This window comes from Ovis aries, chromosome 7 (assembly GCF_016772045.2).
Source record: "Ovis aries strain OAR_USU_Benz2616 breed Rambouillet chromosome 7, ARS-UI_Ramb_v3.0, whole genome shotgun sequence".
NCBI classification, from domain to species: Eukaryota; Metazoa; Chordata; class Mammalia; order Artiodactyla; family Bovidae; genus Ovis; species Ovis aries.
The window spans coordinates 20,967,222-20,979,258 of record NC_056060.1 but is presented as its reverse complement, the minus strand read 5'-3'; the positions used below and the strand labels follow the sequence as shown (position 1 = coordinate 20,979,258).

At 41.8% G+C, this 12,037-nt stretch overlaps 1 non-coding gene across 1 annotated transcript; it reads left to right on the top strand.

The window, feature by feature from the left end:
- Positions 1-3,489: 3,489 nt before the first annotated feature.
- On the top strand, positions 3,490-3,615 carry LOC114115929 (small nucleolar RNA SNORD22). Its single transcript, XR_003590034.1, has one exon. It is a non-coding gene; the product is annotated as a small nucleolar RNA SNORD22 (small nucleolar RNA).
- The last annotated feature ends 8,422 nt before the right edge of the window (positions 3,616-12,037 follow it).

Genomic DNA, 12,037 nt, shown 5'->3' with positions numbered 1-12,037 from the left:
AGTTCCTCAGTGTTATTATCAATGTGTTGCTCAGCGACAATGTAGTGTCATGTTACAAAGGAGATGACCTGACCCTCCAGTTGTCCATCATGTCCTGCATGTCCCACAGCACTTTTTCATGACCTTATAATACACTGGTCTCTGTATGGTAGTAGAATCTTTGGTTTTGCATCACAGTAAAATAAAAGAAACCCATCACATTTGAAACATAAATTGAAAAGAAAAACAGCATAGGTGGGGAATTCCCCAGTGGTCCAGTGGTCTGAGCTCCACGCTTCCACTGCAAGGGCACGGGTTCAATCCCTGGCCGGGGGATTAAGATCCCACATTCTGGACAGCCAAAGAAACCCGAGAAACAATGACAACAACAAAGACCATACGTGGACTCATAGCCAGAAAAGGCAAACTATACTAGGCATACTTTGTCAAGAAACTGCCCGATACGGAAGGATTGTCTGTATATTTAAGACTGACTCTAAAACTGGTTGCAGAATCCTTGCTAATAAGACTTAGACATGCAATATTTGAAAAAGAACAGACTTATTCCAGGTATAATTCCTATTCCAAGGAATTAGGAATGGACACCAGGAAAAGAATAAGAGCTTCAGTTCAGTTCAGTTCAGTTCATTCAGTCACTCAGTCATGTCCAACTCTTTGCGACCCCATGAATCGCAGCATGCCAGGCCTCCCTGTCGATCACCAACTCCCGGACTTCACTCAAACTTCCGTCCATCGAGTCAGTGATGCCATCCAACCATCTCATCCTCTGTCATCACCTTTTCCTCCTGCCCCCAATCCCTCCCAGCATCAGAGTCTTTTCCAATGAGTCAACTCTTCACATGAGGTGGCCAAAGTATTGGAGTTTCAGCTTTAGCATCATTCCTTCCAAAGAATACCCAGGACTGATCTCTTTCAGAATGGACTGGTTGGATCTCCTTGCAGTCCAAGGGACTCTCAAGAGTCTTCTCCAACACCACAGTTCAAAAGCATCAATTCTTCAGCACTCAGCTTTCTTCACAGTCCAACTCTCACATCCATACATGACCATTGGAAAAACCATAGCCTTGACTAGACGGACCTTTGTTGGCAAAGTAATGTCTCTGCTTTTGAATATGCTATCTAGGTTGGTCATAACTTTTCTTCCAAGGAGTAAGCGTCTTTTAATTTCATGGCTGCAATCACCATCTGCAGTGATTTTGGAGCCCCCCAAAATAAAGTCTGACACTGTTTCCACTATTTCCCCATCTATTTCCCATGAAGTGATGGGAATAGATGCCATGATCTTTGTTTTCTGAATGTTGAGCTTTTAGCCAACTTTTTCACTCTCCTCTTTCACTTTCATCAAGAGGCTTTTTAGTTCCTCTTCACTTTCTGCTATAAGGATGGTGTCATCTGCATATCTGAGGTTATTGATATTTCTCCTGGCAATCTTGATTCCAGCTTGTGCTTCCTCCAGCCCAGCGTTTCTCATGATGTACTCTGCATATAAGTTAAACAAGCAGGGTGACAATATACAGCCTTGACGTACTCCTTTTCCTACTTGGAACCAGTCTGTTGTTCCATGTCCAGTTCTAACTGTTGCTTCAAAAAGAAAGATATAAGCATCTGAATGCAGAGTTCCAAAGAATAGCAAGGAGACATAAGAAAGACTTAGTCAACGATCAATGCAAAGAAATAGAAGAAAACAACAGAAGGAGAAAGACTAGAGATCTCTTCAAGAAAATTAGAGATACCAAGGGAACATTTCATGCAAAGATGGGCTCGATAAAGGACAGAAATGGTATGGACCTAACAGAAGCAGAAGATATTAAGAAGAGGTGGCAAGAATACACAGAAGAACTGTACAAAAAAGATCTTCAAGACCAAGATAATCACGATGGTGTGATCACGATGGTGTGATCACTCACCAAGAGCCAGACATCCTGGAATGTGAAGTCAAGTGGGCCTTACAAAGCATCACTATGAACAAAGCTAGTGGAGGTGATGGAATTCCAGTTGAGCTATTGCAAATCCTGAAAGATGATGCTGGGAAAGTGCTGCACTCAATATGCCAGCAAATTTGGAAAACTCAGCAGTGGCCACAGGACTGGAAAAGGTCACTTTTCATTCCAATTCCAAAGAAAGGCAATGCCAAAGAATGCTCAAACTATCGCACAATTTCACTCATCTCACATGCTAGTAAAGTAATGCTCAAAATTCTCCAAGCCAGGCTTCAGCAGTATTGTGAACTGTGAGCTTCCAGATGTTCAAGCTGGTTTTAGAAAAGGCAGAGCAACCAGAGATCAAATTGCCAACATCCACTGGATCATGGGAAAAAGAAGCTAGAAAACATCTATTTCTGCTTTATTGACTATGTCAAAGCCTTTGACTCCGTGAATCACAATAAGAGCTTGCTGCTGCTGCTGCTAAGTCGCTTCAATCGTGTCCGACTCTGTGCGACCCCATAGACAGCATCCCACTAGGCTCCTCTGTCTCTGGGATTCTCCAGGCAAGAATACTGGAGTGGGTTGCCATAAGAGCTTAGGGAGGCCCAAATGAAAGCAGGATGGGGAAAGAGCCTCCACAGTTTTCATCTTCGTCCACACTTAGATACCCTCCTATGTCCATAAATGTGTTGGGTCAGAATTCAAAATTATTTAAGCTCACAACATTTGATCCATTCCATTACTAAACCAATAACACACACACAAACACACAGAGTTATATAGATATATTAATAGATACTTTAGAAGTTAAGAGCATGGGGTTTGGAGACAAATCCCATTACTAATGGACAGTGATGATATGCGGTTTGGCAAGTTATTTAACTTCTCTATGATCCAGTTTCCCTATGTGTAAATGGGGATAGTATCACCTACCTCAATGGATTTTTATAAAGATGAGGATCCTTGATGAATCTGAGTTTGATACACAATAAGCACTTAAAAAAAAAAAAAAGGCAATTGGACCCTCCTTGGAAGAAAGAGGCTGACTGTAATAGGAAACAACATCAGCTTGACCACACATCTGCTTCCTCCAGCTGAATCTTAGGCTTTGACTCTTTGGGTCTCAACACACAAGACACATGATGCCACAAGAGGCTCAAGGCGTCGACAGAGAAACGCCATTTTTTAAAGAGAACTCCGAACAAAATATGGAAACCTGACCTTGGAGAAGCATAAAATATCGACTCTGCCCTTAAGGTGCTATCAGCCTGAGTGGGGCTGGGAGAAAGCACAGGGCTGAGACAGAGGGTTTGGTTGGAAACACCAAACAGGTGTATCTAAGAAGCCTTCCCTGCAGGCAAAATCACCTTCAGAGGAGATGATGCCTGTTCTGAGTCTGGAGCAAAGAGCAGGAGCAATCCAGAGGAGGAGAATATAAGTGTAGAAATACAGGGATAGCGTTACATTTCTTGTAAAAAGAGCTTGTGATGGCAAAGAGAAATAGGCCAGGGACAGATCAACAAAATCCCAGCCTTGGAAGCCAAGGAATTTAAACTATCAGAAATCCCAGTGAAGAAATCCTCACAAGTCTTACTTCCTGTCCTAGTCCCAGAGCCTGTAAAGGTGAACCCACTGGGGCTGGCTGGGGGAGAAGAGGAAAGCTTGTTCCAGAGGGAACTGTCTGAGGGATCATGAGAATTACTCAACAAGGCAAAGAGGGGAATAAATGACTGGTTGAAAGGCAGATTTTCTTCTTTTCCCCCTAGATCTGAAGAAAGAACAAAGCACACATAATGGAATCTAATGTAGAAGATATCAAAACTGAAAAATCTTTGTACAGATTGCCTGTTCAACTTAGCATATTTGAATCATTTCAGCCTAAATAAAAATTTTTTTAAACCTTCAAAAAAAAAAAATAAACTATCAGAAAAGTCAGTGGAGATGGAGAAGGAAATAGCAACCCCCTCCAGTATTCTTGCCAGGAGAACCGCATGGACGGATGAGCTGAGCAGGTTACAGTCCATGGGCTCTCAAGAGTTGGACACAACTTAGAGACTAAGCAACCACAAGAACTGAATAGCACAGGGAAGTATATTCAGTTTTCTGTGATAAACCGTAATGGAAAAGAATATTGAAAAAGAATAATATATATGTGTGTATGTATCTGAATCACTTTGCTGTACAGCAGAAATTAACACAACGTTATAAATCAACTATATTTCAATAAAATTTAAAAAAAGAAAAAAGTTGATGGAGAGCCATTGTTGAATTTTAGCAATGAGATGGACTTGATCAGATTTTCATCTTGGAAAGATCACCTCAGCTTAGTTTGGAAGCAACAGCAGAAAAGAAGCTACAACTCTACTCCAGGCAAAATACATGACCACCTCAGTAAGATACAGTAACAGTGGGGTGAGGAGGAGATCAGCTTACACAGCGCAGATGTAATTTTGGCAGGACTTGGTAATAGTTGGATGTGGAAGAAGTGAGAAGAAGAATCATGGCTGATTCTGAGGTTTCTGCCTTGGATGACTGAATAAACAGTGGTTAACACAAAATACAAGAAAAGGAACAGCGGTCTTGGAAGCAAATGAGTACAGTGCTGTAGAAAGTCACAGAGGTCACTGTGCACTATGATGATAATGAAAAGTGTTTAAGAGGCCTTGTCTGATGGACACAATATGATTTGGTGTCTTTAAATACCTGGTTTGGGGCTTTGACGACTCAACAAAGTTAACGCTGGAAAGAGAGCATGGCGATCTGGTGGGTATCTTCTGGGAGGAAGAGAAAGGCATGGCTTGAGCTAAAGCACAGAGAGGAGTAGCCAGCTGCCCAAACACTGAGGACCTGCACACCTGAGAGCTAGTACTGTCACTGAGATTCTCTCCAGGCATCAAGCAAAGCACCTGGGGCTCACCACCAAGGTAAGAAGAATATGTATAAATAGAATATTTTATACAGATATATATTCTTCCCCATGTTACCAAGTGTCCCACCCACTTGGCCAGAGAATGCTATAGAACAATATATGAGCAAAGACTTTCCAAGTAGGCATACGTATTTTCAAGAAATTGATTTCCTCATTTATATGAAAGTTTAGAGCTTCCCTGGTGGCTCATCTGGTAAAGAATCTGCCTGCAATGCAGGAGACCTGGATTCAACCCCTGGGTTGGGAAGATCCTCTGGAGAAGGAAATGGCTACACACTCCAGTATTCTGGTCTGGAGAATTCAATGTATTGTATAGTCCATGGGGTCGCAAAGAGTCAGACACAACTGAGCAACTTTCACTTTCATGAAAGTTCAGAAAAGGGAAATATATATAAAATTAATAGAGGCAGAAAGTGGGTCAGTGGTTGCTTGGGGCTGGGGGTGAGAATGGGGATTAACTATAAAGGACGGGAAGGATCTTATTGGAGTGATGAAAATGTTCTGAGACTGTCTTAATGAGATTGTTGCAATGTCACTGTATACTTAATTTTATAGGTAAAATATACTTCAGTAAATTTGCTTTTTAAAAGGGAAATCAGTCTGCAGATCTTCAACTTCTATCTGTGGTCTTTTTGAAAAATGATCTTCCTGAGAATGCACCTGTGTTCAAAGTTATGCAAAATCTCCTTTTCTACCTCCCCTTCCCATTAGCCAAACTTAAAAAAGGAAGAAAGTCACATTATTCTACTGTGACTCAGAGTGAAAAAACTTCCCAGTTGCCAAGAAAAACATTCTAAATATTGGTTTCTGGGACGCTTCATTTAATATTTAAACGCCTTAGGATTTCTTATCTTTCTCTCGTTTATATTTAATTTTGTTAAGAGTATAGCCTGGTATTAGAAATCAAGTGTTTCAGCTTGTGTTGGGCTGTTGTGAATTTAGATAGAATGGGGTGGGGTGGGGGGGGCAGTGGGTGTGTGGATAGTTTTCATTTAAGGACTTTTCCACACCTCAGCTCTCATCAAGGAACACGCACGGGGAGTGGGATGGGGAATTATACAGGAACAAAGCAAAGATAATATTGATACAAAAAAAAGTCAGTGTTGAAACTAACGTTTTCAAGAATTGGATTGGCTAGATATTGAAGAGATTCAGAACAAGCTTCCTCAAAACATGCCACTTTGTCATTTGAATTATTTTGACTTGAAGTCAATCAAAGCCTAAAAGACTCAGGAAGACCTTTTTATAATACCTCTACCTTCGATGCCTAAAACAACTTAGAGGGCCTAGTCTAGGAAGAGAACTATCACCAAAGACAATCACAAAGAATATGGCCAAAGATATGGGAAGCTGGCAGGGAACTTCAGTGTCCTCTCTATGTCCGCATTGTCTCTGCATGGCAGGGCAATAATTTATTTACCAAATATTTGCCCTTCCCATCTTCCTATGAATTACCTTCCTTCACTTTGAAGCCCAGACCCCTACCTTCTCTCCTTAGCTCAGAATGACATGCAAGCTTCAATTGCCTGACTGTCTTTGACCCTCTTATGTCTATGTGAGGTTCCCACAAGTATGAAGTTACATTTGTTTTTCTCCTGTTAATCTGTCTTATGTCAATAGAGAGGGCATATGTGTGTCTTTGGAGCCAGATGGCCTAGATTCAAATTCCAGATCTGACTCTTACTAGCTGGGTCACCTTGGGGAAGTTCTTTAACCTCTCTTTGCCTCATTTTGCCCATGTGTAATATGGGGATACTAAGCCATGTCGTGTGGGGCCACCCAAGATGGATGGGTCATGGTGGAGAGGTCTGACAGAATGTGGTCCACTGGAGAAGGGAATGGCAAACCACTTTAGTATTCTTGCCTTGAGAACCCCACGAACAGTATGAAAAGGCAAAATGATAGGATACTGAAAGGGGAACTCCCCGGGTCGGTAGGTGCCCAATATGCTACTGGAGATCAGTGGAGAAATAACTCCAGAAAGAATGAAGGGATGGAGCCAAAACAAAAACAATACCCAGCTGTGGATGCGACTGGTGATAGAAGCAAGGTCTGATGCTGTAAAGAGCAATATTGCATAGGAACCTGGAATGTCAGGTCTGTGAATCGAGGCAAATTGGAAGTGGTCAAACAGGAGATGGCAAGAGAGAACATCGACATTCTAGGAATCAGCAAACTAAAATGGACTGGAATGGGTGAATTTAACTCAGATGACCATTATATCTACTACTGCAGGCAGGAATCCCTTAGAAGAAATGGAGTAGCCATCCTGGTCCACAAGAGAGTTTGAAATGCAGTACTTGGATGCAATCTCAAAAATGACAGAATGATCTCTGTTCATTTCCAAGGCAAACCATTCAATATCACAGTGACCCAAGCCTATGCCCCAACCAGTAACACTGAAGAAGCTGAAGTTAAATGGTTTTATGAAGACCTACAAGACCTTTTAGAACTAACACCCATAAAAGATGTCCTTTTCATTATAGGGGACTGGAATGAAAAAGTAGGAAGTCAAGAAACACCTGGAGTAACAGGCAAATTTGGTCTTGGAGTACAAAATGAAGTAGGGCAAAAACTAGTAGAGTTTTGCTAAGAGAACGCACTGGTCATAGCAAACACCCTCTTTGAACAACACAAGAGAAGACTCTACACATTGACATCACCAGATGGTCAACACTGAAATCAGATTGATTATATTCTTTCCGGTCAAGATGGAGAAGCTTCATAGAGTCAGCAAAAACAAGACTGGGAGCTGACTGTGGCTCAGATCATGAACTCTTTATTGCCAAATTCAGACTTCAATTGAAGAAAGTAGGGAAAACCGCTAGACCATTCAGGTATGACCTAAATCAAATCTCTTATGATTATACAGTGAAAGTGAGAAATAGATTTAAGGGACTAGATCTGATAGACAGAGTGCCTGATGAACTATGGACAGAGGTTTGTGACATTGTACAGGAGACAGGGATCAAGACCATCCCCATGGAAAAGAAATGCAAAAAAGCAAAATGGGTGTTTGGGGAGGCCTTACATATAGCTGTGAAAAGAAGAGAAATGAAAAGCAAGGGAAAAAAGGAAAGATATAAGCATCTGAATGCAGAGTTCCAAAGAATAGCAAGGAGACATAAGAAAGCCTTCTTCAGCGATCAATGTAAAGAAATAGAGGAAAACAACAGAATGGGAAAAACTAGAGATCTCTTCAAGAAAATTAGAGATACCAAGGGAACATATCATGCAAAAATGGGCTCGATAAAGCACAGAAATGGTATGGACCTAACAGAAGCAGAAGATATTAAGAAGAGGTGGCAAGAATACACAGAAGAACTATACAAAAAAGAGCTTCATGACCCAGATAATCACGATGGTGTGATCACTCACCTAGAGCCAGACATCCTGGAATGTGAAGTCAAGTGGGCCTCAGAAAGCATCACTACGAACAAAGCTAGTGGAGGTGATGGAATTCCAGTTGAGCTATTTCAAATCCGGGAAGGTGATGCTGTGAAAGTGCTGCACTCAATATGCCAGCAAATTTGGAAAACAGCAGCGGCCACAGGACTGGAAAAGGTCAGTTTTCATTCCCATCCCAAAGAAAAGCAATGCCAAAGAATGCTCAAACTACTACACAATTGCTCTCATCTCACATGCTAGTAAAGTAATGCTCAAAATTCTCCAAGCCAGGCTTCAGCAGTATGTGAACTGTGAACTCCCAGATGTTCAAGCTGGTTTTAGAAAAGGCAGAGGAACCAGAGGTCAAATTGCCAACATCCACCGGATCATGGAAAAAGCAAGAGAGTTCCAGAAAACATCTATTTCTGCTTTATTGACTATGCCAAAGCCTTTGACTGTGTGGATCACAATAAACTGTGGAAAATTCTGAGAGAGATGGGAATACCAGACCACCTGACCTGCCTCTTGAGAAACCTATATGCAAGTTAGGAAGCAACAGTTAGAACTGGACATGGAACAACAGACTGGTTCCAAATAGGAAAAGGAGTACGTCAAGGCTGTATATTGTCACCCTGCTTATTTAACTTCTATGCAGAGTACATCATGAGAAACGCTGGGCTGGAAGAAGCACAAGCTGGAATCAAGATTGCCAGGAGAAATATCAACAACCTCAGATATGCAGATGACACCACCCTTATGGCAGAAAGGGAAGAGGAACTAAAAAGCCCCTTGATGAAAGTGAAAGAGAAGAGTGAAAAAGTTGGCTTAAAGCTCAACATTCAGAAAATGAAGATCATGGCATCTGGTCCCATCACTTCATGGGAAACAGATGGGGAAACAGTGGAAACAGTGTCAGACTTTAACTTTCTGGGCTCCAAAATCACTGCAGATGGTGATTGCAGCCATGAAATTAAAAGACGCTTACTCCTTGGAAGAAAAGTTATGACCAACTTCGATAGCATATTCAAAAACAGAGACATTACTTTGCCAACAAAGGTCCATCTAGTCAAGGCTATGATTTTTCCAATGGTCATGTATGGATGTGAGAGTTGGACTGTAAAGAAAGCTGAGCACCAAAGAACTGATGCTTTCGAACTGTGTTGTTGGAGATGACTCTTGAGAGTCCCTTGGACTGCAAGGAGATCCAACCAGTCCATTCTAAAAGAGACCAGTCCTGGGTATTCTTTGGAAGGAATGATGCTAAAGCTGAAACTCCAATACTTTAGCCACCTCATGCAAAGTGTTGACTCATTGGAAAAGACTCTGATGCTGGGAGGGATTGGGGGCAGGAGGAGAAGGGGACGACAGAAGATGAGATGGCTGGATGGCATCACCGATTCGATGGACGTGAGTCTGAGTGAACTCCAGGAGTTGGTGATGGACAGGGAGGCCTGGCGTGCTGTGATTTATGGGGTCGCAAAGAGTTGGACACGACTGAGCGACTGAACTGAACTGAATTGAATATGGGGATAATAAAGCATCTATCTTCAGATTGTTCTGCAGATTGACTTGACTCATATAATGTATTAGAATAATATTAGCCTTATAGTAAATATTTGATAAATGTTACCTGTTGCTTTGTGTGGCTGAAGACATTATATAAATGGCATCATACAATTAAAAAAAAAATCTGTCTTATGTCAGTTTAATGAATACACCAGCCAATAGGTCAGAGAAATTTTTTTCCTCCGCAACACTATCTTGTACTTGCCCCTTCAGAATTATGCCTTCCTGGTCTCTACTCTGTTTTGTGCTCTTGGAGGCTGTCTATACCTGACCTGTATAGATTACATCTGCCTTCCCAAAGAGTTCTGACAATGGAGGGCGCCATAGGTGGTAATAGTATTGATAATAGTAGGTCAGAGAAGGGCAAGGAATTAAGTTGTAGTATTAACTCCTTTGGCTCCCTCCTGCAGGGGTGCCTGAATCTTGCCAAAACACTTGACCTGAAGTCACAGCTCGCGATGGGCAGCCCTCTAGCTCTCTTTGTTGGGGTAACCCACTTAAAGATGCTTGCTCCTTGGAAGAAAAGCTATGACAAAGCTACACAGTGTATTAAGAAGCAGAGACACAACTTTACCAACAAAGGTCTGTATAGTCAAAGCTATGGTTTTTCCAGTAGTCATGTATGGAAGTGAGATTTGGACCATAAAGAAGGCTGACTGCTGAAGAACTGATGCTTTCAAAATGTGATGTTATCACTCATTATCAGAGAAATGCAAATCAAAATCATAGGGAGGTACCATTTCACACCAGTCAGAATGGCTGCTATCCAAAAGTCTACAGGCAATAAATGCTGGAGAGGGTGTGGAGAAAAGGGAACCCTCTTACACTGTTGGTGGGAATGCAAACTAGTACAGCCACTATGGAGAACAGTGTGGAGATTCCTTAAAAACTGGAAATAGAACTGCCATATGACCCAGCAATACACGCCGAGGAAACCAGAATTGAAAGAGACACGTGTACCCCAATGTTCATCACAGCACTGTTTATAATAGCCAGGACATGGAAGCAACCTAGATGTCCATCAGCAGATGAATGGATAAGAAAGCTGTGGTACATATACACAATGGAGTATTACTCAGCCATTAAAAAGAATACATTTTAATCCGTTCTAATGAGGTGGATGAAACTGGAGTCTATTATACAGAGTGAAGTAAGCCAGAAAGAAAAACACCAATACAGTATACTAACACATATATATATGGAATTTAGAAAGAGGGTAACGATAACCCTATACACAAGACAGCAAAAGAGACACAGATGTATAGAACAGTCTTTTGGACTCTGTGAGAGAGGGAGAGGGTGGGACGATTTGGGAGAATGGCACTGAAACATGCATATTATCATATGTGAAACAAATCGCCAATCCAGATTCAATGCATGAGACAGGGTGCTCGGGGCTGGTGCCCTGGGATGACCCAGAGGGACTGGATGGGGAGGGAGGTGCGAGGGGGGTTCTGGATGGGGAACACATGTACACCCGTGGCAGATTCATGTCATTGTATGGCAAAACCACTACAATATTGTAAAGTAATTAGCCTCCAATTAAAATAATAAATTCATATTTTAAAAATTAAAAAAAAATAAATAAAAATGTGATGTTAGAGAAGACTCTTGAGAGGCCCTTGGACTGCAACAAGATCAAACCAGTCGAGACACAGATGTGTATAACGGACTTTTGGACTCAGAGGGAGAGGGAGAGGGTGGGATGATTTGGGAGAATGACATTCTAACATGTATACTATCATGTGAATTGAATCGCCAGTCTATGTCTGACGCAGGATGCAGCATGCTTGGGGCTGGTGCATGGGGATGACCCAGAAAGATGTTATGGGGAGGGGAGGTGGGAGGGGGGTTCATGTTTGGGAATGCATGAAAAAAAATAAATAAATAAACAAAAAAAAAAAAAGATCAAACCAGTCAATCCTAAAGGAAATCAGTCCTGAATATTCATTGAAGTTGAAGCTCCAATACTTTGGTCACCTGGATCCAAAGAGCTGACTCATTAGAAAAGAACTTGATGGTGGGAAAGATTGCAGGCAAGAAGAGAAGGGGATTATAGAGGATGAGATTGTTGGATGGCATCACTGACGCAATGGATGTGAGTTTGAGCAAGCTCTGGGAGTTGGTGATGGAAAGGAAGCCTGGTGTGCTGCAGTCCATGGGGTCGCAAAGTGTTAGACACAACTGACTGACTGAACAGCAACTTCCTCTTATCCCTTCAGGCCTGGAC